The sequence below is a fragment of the Meleagris gallopavo genome, chromosome 4, assembly GCF_000146605.3.
Source record: "Meleagris gallopavo isolate NT-WF06-2002-E0010 breed Aviagen turkey brand Nicholas breeding stock chromosome 4, Turkey_5.1, whole genome shotgun sequence".
Lineage (NCBI taxonomy): Eukaryota > Metazoa > Chordata > Aves > Galliformes > Phasianidae > Meleagris > Meleagris gallopavo.
Window position 1 is genome coordinate 16,535,117 of NC_015014.2, and position 14,695 is coordinate 16,549,811.

Sequence of the window (14,695 nt, forward strand, 5' to 3'; positions counted from 1 at the left end):
GTTCTGGACACCACACTATGTCTGTCTTCTACTAAATGGAGAGAGAAAAAAATTAAACCTAAAATGAAAACTTGATGAAACTTATTACTGAAAAAAACTCATGTCAACATACTAGCCTAGACCCTGAGATGCACTTGGATTCTCCTTACTGAAGCTGTTGAAGCACAGAAACAGTTTCCTAGTGCAAACTAAATGTCACTGAAGTTTTAGTTCTGAGGCACTGAAGTACAATCCACAGTTGGAACAGCTCCATGAGAACAGATGCTCTCTTCTTTCTAATCTGAATGGGACCTGTAACAAGAGAAGTAGCAGAGGCTGCTACATTATAACAACGTGGACTTTCAGTATATCAAGCAAGCAGGCTTGGGGTATTCAGACAAAAAAGTTACTTGTGGAATAACCCACAACTGAAGTGGTAATTTGATAAGGACAGAGTGGCTGACAACAAACTCATTTGAGTTCAAATATCACTTCACCCTGATATGGCATATTAAGGACTGAGGAGTGTCTAGAACTCCTAGCTTTTCTTTACACTAGTCCCAGAGCTAGATTTAGTTCTGGATGTATGCTTAAGAGCTCAAAATCCAAATGGCAGAAAAAAAGAACAGGTTTTTTTTTTTTTTAAGAAGAAATGAACTGAGGATTTATCAATACTTCTCCTTCCTTCTGCACACTCAAGACTGGCAATGCCAATTCACTGCTCTGGGCTTTATATCTCTGGCACCTTCTTCACTATTTCTGTTGCCCCCTATTGCAACTTTTTGGGTGCAAGCACTGTTCCTCAATAGGCAATCTGCATGATACTTAGCAAAAAGAGGTCCTCTCTTTCATGATTTATGTCATAGTTGTATTGTTAATATTACCGATTGACTCACCTTGCCATCTTCAGAAAGAAATTGAATATTTCATTTTCTGCCTCATTTAAATGAAACAGAACCTGTCAACAGGCATTTATAATGAAATGATTCAAAAATCACTTAGCAAACAACCTGTAAATATTAACAATAAATCAACAGTGCTCCATTTAGGTCTTTATTGCTCTCATTTCACTTAGAATACAAAGCAAACAGATAATTTGTGCAATAAAAACAATATTATAAAAAAAATAAGCTGCCTTGAATAAGGATGCTAATTTGCAGAATTACACTGACAAGTAAACATTTTTTGCTGAATGGTAAAAAAAAATATATATATATATATATCACTAAAATGAAACCATCCAAAGTCAGCAGACTCTCATAAAATGGCTTTGGCACGGACAGGGTTGCCACCCACTGGATCAGGCCATCCCAGGCCCCATGAAACCTGGTCTTGAACTCCTCCAGGGATGGGGCGTCCACAGATTCTCTGATCAGCCTATGCCACAGCCTTACCGTCCTCTGAAATATTTCCTACTAACATCTAACCTACGTTTCCCATCTCTTAGTTTTGAAGCTATTCTCTCGTCCTATCACTATAAGATCACATAAGAAGTTAGTCCCCCTCCTGCTTGTAAGCTCCCTTCAAGTACTGAAAGGCCACAACAACGTTGCCCCAGCATCCTCTCTTGTCCAAGCTAAGCAAGACCAACTCCTTTAATCTTTCTTCATAGGAGAGGTGCTCCAGCTCTCTGACATTCTTCAAATCGGTCCTCTGGACCTATTCCAACAGCTCTACATCCTTCTGCTGTAGGCCTCAGGCCTGGATGTAGTACACCAAGTGAGGCCACACAAGCAGAGTAGAGGGGAACAGTCACCTTCCTTGCCCTGCTGCCACCTTTCTGTTCATACAGCCCAGAATACAGTTGGCCTTCTAAACTGGAAGCACATAATGCTGGCTCATGTTCAGCTTTTCATCCACCAAGACCTCCAAGTTCTTCTCTGCAGAGCAGCTGTCAAGCAGTTCTCCAAATCAATACACATACCCAGGATCACTCCAAACCAAGGGCAAGGCTTCTTTGAACCTCATTAGCTTTTTGTGAGCCTACTTTTGAAGTCTGTCCAGACCTCACTGCATGGCATCCCTTCCTTCCATTGTGTCTATACACAACTAACTGTCAACACAACTAACTTATTTTTGTTTTCCTAACTAAAATGTACAAGTTTCGCTTTAAGTGACCATTAAACAATACCAACTTCATTAAAAGCTCCTAACTTCTAAAAAGAAACACATTCCATGGAAGTCTGGCTTCATAAATTGCCTTTCTTGATTTTTAAAACCTTTATAAAAAAAAACCTTAAGTTTCCAAAGTTAACAAGATGTGCAATTGTCACACAATTCCTGCAGAGAAGGCAAAGAGCTACATCAGTTAAGCTACCAAAACAGTATTCAAGTCAAAGATGCAGTGAGAAAATACTAAACAAAAGATAAAACTGCTATTTGCAGTACAGACTTGTTTGAATTCAATGTCGTGGAAAATCTTGTGCCTTAAATTTAATTTAAGTTTTTCCCTTACAATCAATACATTATATTTATAAGTTTTAAAGACCTAGCATGTTCTCTTTTTTGGGTTGATGGAGTAGCTGGAAAGAGAATGTAACATTAAAAACCAAATACCAAGTAGTTACTCATTATAGTCAGTTACCAGCCTCATAACACATGCAAATTCACACCAAAATGTCTTGCCAGAAAAGGATCATACTTTTGCACATGCAAACAGCATTGCATTGATGCAAAACGGATCTTCTCATTTGAGCTCTGACTGCAAGTAAAATCCATTAACCAATACTAGTCATCTCTGCAGCCACTTCATTTCAGCAGCCAACAAGCAAAGGCTCAGCAGGACAAACTATGAGTTATATCCTGTTACTGTATGAGTAGGTCTAAAACCAAACACTAATGAGCTGTTTGTTGAGACCTGCTCCGACTCATTTTGCTTGCTGTCTCTCAAGACCTGACTTTTCATTGGAACAAATAGATATCTAGCAGCAGTAAGTCAAAGACATTGAAAAAGAAAGAACAAAAAAGCAGCAAGCCTTACATCTGCGATATGGGGTTACTAATAAACACATGGTACATTATACGCTGCCATGCAAATAATCCATGTTTCACTTAAAAAAACTTTTTGCCAAATGCAGATATGACAAAACAGCTATGAGCTTTATATGCTGAAGTCCAGGCAGACTAGAAATGCTACAACTTTTATTATACATATTTCAAAAATAAAACAGGAAGGTAATGGATAATAGTCATCTAATTACTGAACTCACTATCCATAAACACGAATCCATTTTAAGGAAAGTCAGACTAGCTTAAAATAATTGACTTGCTATAACACGTACTAAACAAATAGAAGGAAAACAAAGGCAACTAATGTAAACCACAAAGTAGGAGCTGTGGAAATTCAGGCAAGAGGTCAGACAACACAAGGAAATACCTCTAAATTCAAAAGGAATGGGGGTAGGAGTTAAGCTAGGACCCTACTCCCATACTAGGTAGGAACAAAAGATCTGTCAGGAGAAGGGAAAGTTTTCAATAACCATCTCTACACTCTAATTGAGAATGAAAAAGTTATTTCCAGTCTTCAAATTAAAGGTACTACGAATTGATAGTTACCAAAGCTTTACCTTCTAAAGCAACAGATCTTTACATTAATGAGTCTTAGAAGAGGTGAAACTTTCTGAATTGAGAATGGCATTGCTTGATTACACATCACAGAAGTAGAGCAGGAGCCACACTGCAGCTTGAAGAGGAGAGTGCACCTGAAAAGGCTCTCTGAAGAAAAAGCGATGCTGTGTGTGGCTGGAGTTGGGAAGTCAGTAGCTACTAAGGGACTGAGAGAGCAACAGGCTCCAGCAGTCTCTGAACTCATTACAGGAAATTGTTCTTGAAATTAGCTCAGCTATGTCTCCACGGCATGCTCTTACCCAGCAAATCTACTCCTTAAATGAAGCCTAATCCTACCAATTTTGTTCAGGTCTTACCTTGGTCCTGATTCTATTTTAAATTTATTTTCTCTTGCTTTTCAAGTCATTTTTATGTCACTTATTACTTTACAGCTCTAATGATTCTTGGAAGTTTGAGCACTGTTTGCACCACCAAAGAAAGGAGACTGGTCTACACAGTAAGAGACACCTTCACACACCTTCAGCTGGCACTGACCTGATAGCTACCCAGGCACCTGAGTGGTCAAGAAGAGGACTGAAATAGTAATGAATTCATTTCTTTGCAATGCTTTGTCTTTTTCAGCAGCAAGGAGGTGGTGAAGCTGGCTCTGCACCACAAATCAGCCACCTCATTGAGTCACCTGTCTTGTGCACATTTCTGTCACATAGACAGAAGAAACAGTTGTATGTGGCAAGGAAACTGCTCAGAAGATGCTGGAGCTATTAGCCCCTGATCAATAACCCTTTAGCTATTAGTTAAGCTGGTTTTAAGCCTTGACATTGAAGTACCTTACACATCACCTGTGTACAATAAGATATCTGTGACAAAAGTAACAAACTTGTGCACAGTACTGCATACAGACAACCTTCCCTTGAAAACAATCTAGTACTAGCTATTACAGAAAGCAGTCAGCACTTCTCTTTTCTTTTCCCAAATAGCTGTCAGAGAAAAAGGTACTATCAGAAGTAGAGCAGCCCACTTGTTGTACTCTGCCATCAACTAGTTTTCTTAGCTGCAACCCATCTCACACCCAAAATGATACAGCATCCTAAGATAGTTTTAAGAACTCCAAATGAGCAGACTGAAAACCAATGAAAGCAAAACCACAGGGCACTTCCAGAGAGCAAAAAGGGCAACTTCATTATATAAATGAAGTAAAAAAATAAAAGGAATTTTCCAAGTATTTTCATGCAAAGTACTTGCCTTTGATTTTTGTTATGGTGATAATGATTAGTGGACACAGGCCATAATGAGTTTCAGTGACAGAATTTAGCTCTGATTAACAAACATTTCCAGCCAGTATGACGTCTAGAATTCTTAGAAGGAAAAGACAAAAGGCCTACCTGCTCAGCCAGTGCCTCAGACTGGGAACAGAGTCACTGGAGAATGTTACCCAGTACCTGATTGTATGTGATGCTGGGGAGCTGGAGGCAATCTTAGAAGTTTGCTCTGCTTTACTTCAGCTGCTCCAGAGAGACTGCTTCTCTACAGTTGGCGGGCTACATCCAGTTCAGCTCAGATACCAGAGGGGCTAAAATACAAATTAAGTTACACAGAGAGTGTACTTCCACAGTAAGACAGACTGGACCAAAGGATTTCTATGGCCATAAAAATTTCTTAGTATTTGCAATTACTGTCTTTAACAAAATAAAAAGTGTGGGAAGTTTTGGATAAGATGTTTTATCTTGAAGTAAACCAAGATTTTAATGTGCTTACCATGTATAAGTAGAATGTGAATGTGCTGCATTCACTTATTGTGATTTTTTGTGTCAGTGTGAACAGCAAACATCTCAGGTAAGAAAGAATAGCCATGTTTGGAGAAGAGTTTCCTTATCTGCCAAGATACTAGCAGAACAATGAGGAAAAATGAATAACACTGTTTGCTTGCATTCATACTCTAAACTCAAATTCCACAGATTTATTCTTTAATAGATTCTTTGTTCCTAGAGCTGGGCAAATTATTTCACCTAATTCACTGTGCATGTTTTTTTTGTTTGTTTGTTTGTTTGTTTTCTTCCCTTTAAGAAAGATATTTCATTAAAAATGCTGATTTGAATGATTCTCTCTAGGGATAGTTGAGAGCTGATTTTGAGTCGTTTGGTTTGGCCAGTTTCTGTGAAGACTGAAATTTACATGCTTCCTTAAGACACTGAAAATAATATTTTTCTTCTAACACAATTCAAAAGCAGATTACAAAAATTCAGAAGCTCTTACTAAGTGGAAAATATCCTCAAGTCAGCTTGATTCATGATTGCACTATCAATCTGATGATCTTAAAAATATTTGCAATGACAACCAAGTTTTCCCTCTTTTCCCACTTGACAAAAAAATTAAAACACCAGCTAGCACACAGAAACAGCTATTTATACTTTCAAAATACTCCAAACATCAGAAAACTGTGAAAAGCCCTGAAGCACAGCTCTGATATTCAGTGACTGATCTCTAAGTCAGAAAATTTCCCTCAGTGAATTAATACCACTTCCTCTAATCATATTTGACTCATTTTCTTGTAGCCTATCCAGATATTGCAATATTTTGGATGCACAAACAGGTTGATTTGTAAGCACCAACTCCACAAAACAGAACTAAAGTCTCCTTTTCAAACTGCCTGTTATTATCTGGTTTTCTCAACAAGAAATGAGGATACAGCTAATGGCAGCTTGGAGATTAAGCCAGTGTGATTGAAAGAACAAACATTCATGTACTCATCTTTGTGATCTGTTGGGCAGAATTTAGAAATTTAAGTTCTGCATTACAAACAGATGAGAACTTTAAATAGAAAATTAAATAGAAAACAAAAGCTGAAGTGGTGCATGAAAGCATCAGAATTTGAAAATTGATTTTTCCTCCCTCAGCGATTATCAATTCAGACTCCTAGGCTAACAAGGCTAAACTTTCAACAATCTTCAGATCTGTCCAGAAAAATAAGGTTTTCCGACACAGATGGTGCATTCTAAATTTATGTTTTTAGAAAACATTCGGAGACAGTAGAGAAGAAATAAACACCAGCTTGTATTTCAGGCTCTAAATAGCTGCAAGAAGTAAAAAAGTGCCCAAAGATGACACAGCCTTCACAGTGACAGTAGCTCAGTTAGTCTCTGAATGAGAAAGTATTAAGCAGCTTGAACAGAATACAGAGTGTTAAGTTTCCTGTGGTCTTAAATGTCACACTGATCCTTATCCTCAAAGAAGAGCATCCCAGGCCAATGGAGTTGAATTAGGTACTCTTCTGCTACTCTTCTTTATAACTACAGTCAGACTTGCAAACAGAAAATCTCATTTGAGTAAACGGGTACCATTAGACAGATGTCACGATATTCCTTGTGAAATAAAATACTACATTCTTTTACAAACTTTTGCTAGCACAACACCAGGTAAGACCCCAGTTACAAATGAAGGCATAGTGTAGAATTGCAGCACGATCAGTTTCATTTTAGTAACAAATCAGCTTAATTGTTCACAATTAGAAAGGTTTTAATCTAGGTGTAACACAGTGTTGCCTTCACTTTTTAGAAGTACGTGTGAGTAACAGATTAAATGGTTGTGAACAAAGTAAACCCACTTCATCCATGATAATTTGACAATTTCCCTGTCAGCTTCTTAAACTCAGACTCCAAAACTGGGAAAAGGGAACTTTCTGCCACCTTGATTCACCTCAGAGGTTAAAAGGCAGCTCTGGAAGTAGTCTGGGGATTTCAGATTCACAGGGCAGTGAAAAACTAAGCAAAGTATACATTTTTATCTAAGAAGTCTTAAGATAATGTCTCTGTTTAAATAGGTTCCCACATTTACTAAAGCAGACTTTCAAGCATAGGCACCCTTTACAAGACAGTAAAGCTTCAACAGTTACATACACTTTTAAATTGGACAAATGGGGAGTTTAAACAGTGATGGTTGCTTGTTCTGCTGCATACTTGCAGCAAAAAAAGAAAAAAGCTTTATTTTGTGCAGTGAACATCACAGACTTCAAGCACTCCCCTGTTCTGAACTATTGCTGAAATACAAAATATTTTAACTGTTCTGTCTCTGATTTTTTCAGAGTGCTGAAAGATCATCCATGGTAGGCCAGGCTAGTCAGACCTCACGGTGTCAGTGAGGGTAATCAGACACAGCGTACTAACACATTCAAAGATGCCTTGGGAATAGTGTTGTACTCTCTTCTGCAATTGCAGAATTGCAAAGAACTATACATGACCTATGCATTTTCTCCTGGTACAAGCACAAAAGTAGTAATGTATGACACTGGACTTGTGACTGGATACTTGCAGCTTACCACCTGGATGTAAAGTATCCCATTTTCTTCCACAGAAACTGTATGCCTGCAACTTTACTGCCCACATTGCACTGTGCTATTGGCATCCAGTAAACAGTAAGCTTATGAAATAAAGTGGAAAAGACAGAAGTATGTTTCACAAAAACAAATGAAAGTACTGGAACTATAGCTATATTTTAGCATGCTTTATTGGTATCTAATTTATCATCATTCTACTGTCCTCTTTTTTAAAACACTTGGAGACCAGCTAATTCATGCCTTAAATCTACACAAATCAGAGAAGTCACATCAGATATGAAATAGATTCCGTACAGACTTCTGAACAGTAGAACACCTTGTTGTTAAGGTTATCCAGAAGCCTAAAACCGAGTCCATCCATTTCTGACACAGCAGCAATCTGGAAAGAGATAATTGCAGAGCAGGCCAGTTCCCTTTGGGAGGCAGTAAGCTTTCTACTTTTGTAAACAGTTTAGAAATACACAATTAACAACAGTTGTATATTTGACTGAATCCACTACATAAATAGAAATATCTGTTTGTCCCACAAGGACAAAAACAGAGTTGGCAAAAGGAGTTTTGCCTTGTAGCTGGTTTTTGGAAGGTTCACATCATCACTGAAAGCTGGTTTAAAAAAAAATCCTTCAGCTTTTTGTCAAAAACACATGAAATACAATGCTACTCTCCAGATGTAACAGCAGATGCTAAGCTCCTAAGCAACAGTTAAGCCTTCCCACATGGAGCTTTAGGAAAGGCTTTTAATCATGTCATAGATGCATCTTTCCTTAGCAAATCAGGATAAACTTCTGAGAAGAGCTGCAATTCCTATGTTTCTACTATTACAAGACAAAGTTCCTAACGGATAGGATTACATGACTCAGCACACGAGAATTCCTTTTTTTTTTTTAAGCAAGCAACGCAGGATATAAAAGATACTGCCTTGCCAGGCTTAAGACCAGGAGAAAAACATGTCTTCCCCTTCTGCTCTCATACACTGGTATATTTACAGATGGATAGGCTGAATATGGTTTCCAATTGATCTTCAAAATACTTTTAGAGTCTTGCCAGTGGTTGCATGACCCTGCATTGTCAAACAATATGGACAAAAGGAGAAAGACAAGGACATAGAAAGACACAAATGGGCAAACCATAACGCTCTTCTTCTCAGGTAAGAGGAGACGCCATCAACTCTGAAACTAGCTCTCAAGTCACCTTGCACCAGGGCACTTCTCTTCAAGACTCTTCAAGATGAGCCAAGGGAAACCAGCTGTACAGGCAGGAAACGGTGCTGTATCCACTGCAGTAGTGGGAGGCAACAGAGTGTCACACTACCAGGACATGAGTGGGGGAACACCACAATTTCTGGTGATACTGCCACTGCTCAAATTATGTTATCACGACACAGAAAGTGCAGAGGAACTTTAGAAAGATTGAGGAACCTTGCCTTACAAGCACGACATAAGCGCATCCTTCCTTAAGGTCACTAGACCTGCCACCACACATAAGATCACAGACTCCTGTTTGGAACCAGGCCCACATTGTTTGGATGAGAACTGTTTCTTTGTCTCTGCCAGAGTTGCTCTGCTGACTCCCACATAGACACAACCCATCCTTGATGGCTGGGGCCACAGACTACCATGAGAAGTTCAATACTCCTGTTCCCACCACCTTGAATTTTTTCCCACTGTTCAGTACTCCCTGCAGAGTCAGGCTGGGAGGCTATATAGACCCACGGCATATTCTCCTCTTCAGGCCAATTTTATCAGCTAGCACATCACCTGCACATGGCAGAAGTTACCAATGGCCACTCCTTGCAACAGTAAAAACCACATAACCTAGCAAGCCCCACAAACTCAGAAAGCCCTGTTAACAAAGAGTACTAAAGGAGTCAATTCCTTCACTACTCTGTGGAAGTCTTAAAAAATTGTCATGCAGATGATGGACAAATAAGAGTGTAAATACATTTAGGAAAAAAAAAAAAGAATCTGGTAATGAGAAGTATGCCAAAGCATGTTAACAGTGCAAAGAAATAAAAAAAATAGAACAAGATACTGTAATTCAGAATCGTGTGTTATGACGTTAGAGTGATCTCAAGCCTTCAACAGTTAACACTATAATATTAAATAAATGGAATATAATCTTTCACAAAGATTGTAGCTAGGGGGTCACATTCCTCATCCCAAGAGCTACACTGTACTTGATGAGAGCCAAGCTAGAATGCTTGAACTGTAAATCAGACAAGGGATGTATGAGGCCCGCTCCAAAAGTAATGCCTCCTGCTTTATTACGCTTGTTCGTGACCAACAATGTTTCCCAATGCCCAAGTTTTCTACTTTAGTATGTGCATAATCACACAAGCCTTATTAATACAAAAATGATTCTGTATCAGGTATGACAATAGCAATTCTCATGTGTGTAAACATACATGAGTTTAATAATCACCAAATTATAAGGTGTATCCCACCATATGCATTCACAATTTAGTCCGATCATGGTTGAACAGTGGAGATGCCTCTCTCCTAATGAGAAATTAGCCCAACTGACAAGATCCCACCTTTCCTCAGCTACCTTTCATGAAGCAGGCACAAAGATATCACAAAACTCCAGGTATTCAGAGACCACAGGCAGAAAGTCATCACTATACACTTATAAGTTTTGTGGTTTTCTTCCACCTTTTTTAGATGAGAGAGACCCCAACTCCATGCAGTTAGAAGATAGCTGAAAATACGTCCCTTCTGACAGCTAGGAAGGGTATGACTTGCATCTGTCCTGTTTACAGCAAATCCCATAGCATGTAAGACACCTTCATAGGCGACAATTCCCTGATCATCACAGGACACAGCATGACAGGTAGGCAAGCAGAGACAATGTGCTCTAACTCCCAGCCCTTCAGGCTACCTGCATCCATCTGAGCCAGCAATTCACACATCAACCCACTTTATTTCTTTGAACTGACAAATCCATGGAACAGGGGCTCTTTTCAAGGCTACGGACATGAAACATGCAGTGCTTATGCAAGGTCTCTCAAATATAAGAATATGCAGAAAGGGCATTGATCCCAGTTGGAAACATAATTACCCTCCCCCTGCTAGGGAAGTGGCTTCTGCAACACAGCCAACTGCCCTGCTGTACAGAGGTAATCTGCAGGTGTTTCTGTAATGACAGCCAGGGTTGAGCAGCAGGACTGATTACTTTTTGTAGTGCCTTCTCAGGCATTTCAGACAAATTCATTTGCAGAGAGTAAGTAAGCATATATATCAGCATAGTTTTAGTAAGCCTGCTTCCTTAATCTACAAATTAAATACATAGTCTGAGGTTTTTTTTTTTTCTACTTTCTTGAAAAAAATGATGTAAATATTTATCTCAGTAAGACGCCTCAGAGAAAGTCTATACTTTGAATAATACAATTTTCATTGGCTCCAAATGAACACTAATGCTTTTGTGCTCCTTTGGGCACAATAGCCCAAAGGTTCAGACATTAGTAAGATGTTGTTTTCCTTTTTCAACACCAAGCATTTTAAAGAAATAAAGTCTCTTCACAATATATTTTTCAGACTGATGGATGTAATACTTCAATTTTCCTAATGACATACTACATTAGACCTTAAAGTAACAGCTTAAGGAGCTTAAGGAAGAAACATTAGCAGGCTTGATTTTCAGACAACTTAATGAGAGAGAGCTTTACTCAGAAGAATCTATGATAATGCTCTCAACAGCAAATTACTATGTCTATAAGTCTCATTCCGGGCAGCAGTAGCTGGTGAGTATTTAGGTTTGAGAGAACACTAATATAGGAGGCAGCAGGTGGACTTTTCCCTGTTCTGCCCAGTCACAATGACCTCCAAAATAGGAGCTGCTGCAGCATCTCATCTAGATGACAGTTTCTAGGACAAGGTTATCTTGAACTCACCTATTCAAGATTTCAAGGCTAAAGCCATCAGCTTTCCTCCAATGGAAGACTGAAACATTTCCCCATCCTCACTTTAAAATACCATTGTGCCTTAACAGCTCTGACCTACACCTACACTCAGCTGCTACTCCATAGCATCTACGGCACTAAAACTCAAGCTTTCTTCGCCCCCAAATTAATAGAGAGAAGGTTTTCTGGTTGAGCCTCAGGCTTATTTCAACATCAGTGATGGACTTCGGCATATTCTGTCAATAAACAGAGCAAGTGGTTGCCAAAGAGTGACTCTCCCATAACAAAAGTAAGGTTTCCTGAATTAGTTCATAAATACGGGGAAAATAAGCTTATGTACTGCAAAGCCTTCTCCCTCCTGACACATGGACTCAAATGCATAAGGTCTCTACAGATCAATTAAACAGCAGAATAATTAAGGGCAAAGGAAAAAGAAATACTCCCTTAACCCATAAGTAGGTCTGCAAGTAGAAAGAACAACATCACAATTTGTAGCAATACCTATTACGGGGCCTATATTACCACTTTTATTTTCACATGCTCCAGGCAAAAGGCTTTAGGTGTGAGCAAAGCTCCGACAAAATAACAGGCACTCAGTGCACAAGATGTTCTTTCCCCCACTTTCGCTGGATTTGTATCAAGTCAAAAAAACGAGCAAAGGTTGTAAGGACAACCCCTAGTACTTCAACAGTCTTCCTTTATATATGCTGCTTCTTACTACCAGAAATCAGAGTTTTCTCTGTCACACTCAGACCACGGAGTAGTTTCCCCCTTAATGTATTTTTTTTCCCTGATAGTCATTTTCACTTTTCCCACTGTTACAGAATCTGCTTTGAATACTGATGCATCCATTTTTTCTTGCCAGCTTTCTGATAGCATGAGAACACCCCAGCCTACTGGCCCATAATCATTGTTTCACATTAACAAAGTTACATTATCAAAGCACGTTGGTAGCAGTATTAGATTTACACACTTATTTCAGTCTCCAGAGGAAAATGCCTGTGTATTATTCTCTAGAGAATTAGTTACTATTCCTTTAGCAGTTCAGATAGAGCATATCCACATACCCACTAACTGGCTGCCCCCCACAGCTGCAAATGCAACCTGTGCCATCACTACACAGCTGCAGAATTGGCACATCTTGTCCAGCATCAGATACAGACTGCAGCAAGGCTACATTTTTCATCCCAATCAGCTTCTGCCTTCTGTAAGGACAAGGCACACTGTTCTTGTTCCTGCAGAACACTCACTGTTCCCCCCTTGCTGCTCTAGGGACAAATTCAGAACTTTCTCTTAACAAAGGAAGTAAAAGCCAAGTTTAGCAAAGTTGCTTTCAAATCATTCCAGCTTTTTCTCTCCATGGCTTGCTTTATCACTTGGATTTATAGTATATATTTTTTTAAAAATTAAAAATATTCTCAGGGTTTTTTGTTGTTGTTTGTTTTAATATAAGCTACGTTAGGTTCTTGTGTTCCCAAGCACCAACACACACATTAAGAAACTGATAAATGGTCAATAAAGGAATTGCACAAGGTCTTCAAGGCGGTATCTTGAAAGATAACTTAAGAATAAGTGTTAGTTCCGGAAAACAGATCATCACTTGGTTTCCAGTTTCTCAGCTGATACAGTAATCATCACAGCATCTACTATGTTCATTCCCATACAGCAGACATTTGATGTACAATGCAAAAGCTAAGAGGAATCTGACAGCTATCCAAGAATACAGACTTCCCTCTTCTCTGCTTGCTCAATTAAAATTGAAAATTTATCAGGGAAAAATACAATGATTCAATGCATCTTAGTTGATAGCTTCTAGGAGCACAAATTGCAAGAAGAATTTTCCTTTAAGACACAAATGCACATTGCACCCCAGCTCTGACCAAAGCTGCTATGCAACTCTCAGATATCTTCCATACTAGCTTGCACATTTTGTCCTACCATGGCAACAGCTACCCTTCAACAACCATCACTACCTTACTAGTCTCAGACAGATCTCTCTAATGGCACAGGAACAGAGGTCAATATATGTATTTCCCAGCATATTTCACTTCATCTTACTGCAGATGTATTGAAGAGTAGCCTTAAGTAAATGCTGGAGACCTGGAGCTTTGGATGCAGAGAGAGAAATCACAGCTGCATCGCAGCTTACATCTGGTGGTAGACTGTCAGACAGCCCTGCTCTTATCCCTTCACCCCGGTGAAACATCCCAGTCTCTGAAAAGAGAAGCATAAAGGGCAAGTCTAGAACAACTCAATTCAACAGGAGAGGGCTCATTTCTCAGAAAAAGCTGAGGACGAGAAGCATGCCACAGCAGGGTAAGAGCACATCTTGCCGTGCCACCGAGTTTACAACAAGACTGTCCCAGTGCCCAAATACTATCTATAGTGGGGGAGGAGGAAGAGAAGAAAGAGCTGACTGCACACAAGTGCAGTTAACGTGGCTCAACTGGGTCATGTATTAAGCCCTCAAATGCCCCCTTTTCTGGGGGCAAGAAAATACACTTTCTAGAGTTTCCACATATTTCTCAAAGAAAATTGTCTCACATGGATGCTAAGCATGACAATGGGAAAACCTGAAAAATCCAATTTAATGGTAGAAACAGCCCTACAAGTTATCCTCATTATAAAGTTAGGAAGATTTAAATATAAGATTTATTCACTTCATTCCCTGTAGAATTTTATTAGCAGCTGTGGAAAACTTTGTGGAAAAAATATACAGTTAGGGAAAAAAAATGCAATCCAGTGATACAAAAAAAAAAAAACTTTCTGGGGAATTTGCTATGCTTAAGAGCACATCAGTAACCATCCCAGCTCACAATTAAAGAAGTACAACTGCTTCCATGCTAAGGTGTGGTCTGCTGGAGATAACAGCTCAGTTGCTTTGCTCGATTCTTGAAAGACTTCTATAGAGGACAAAAAAA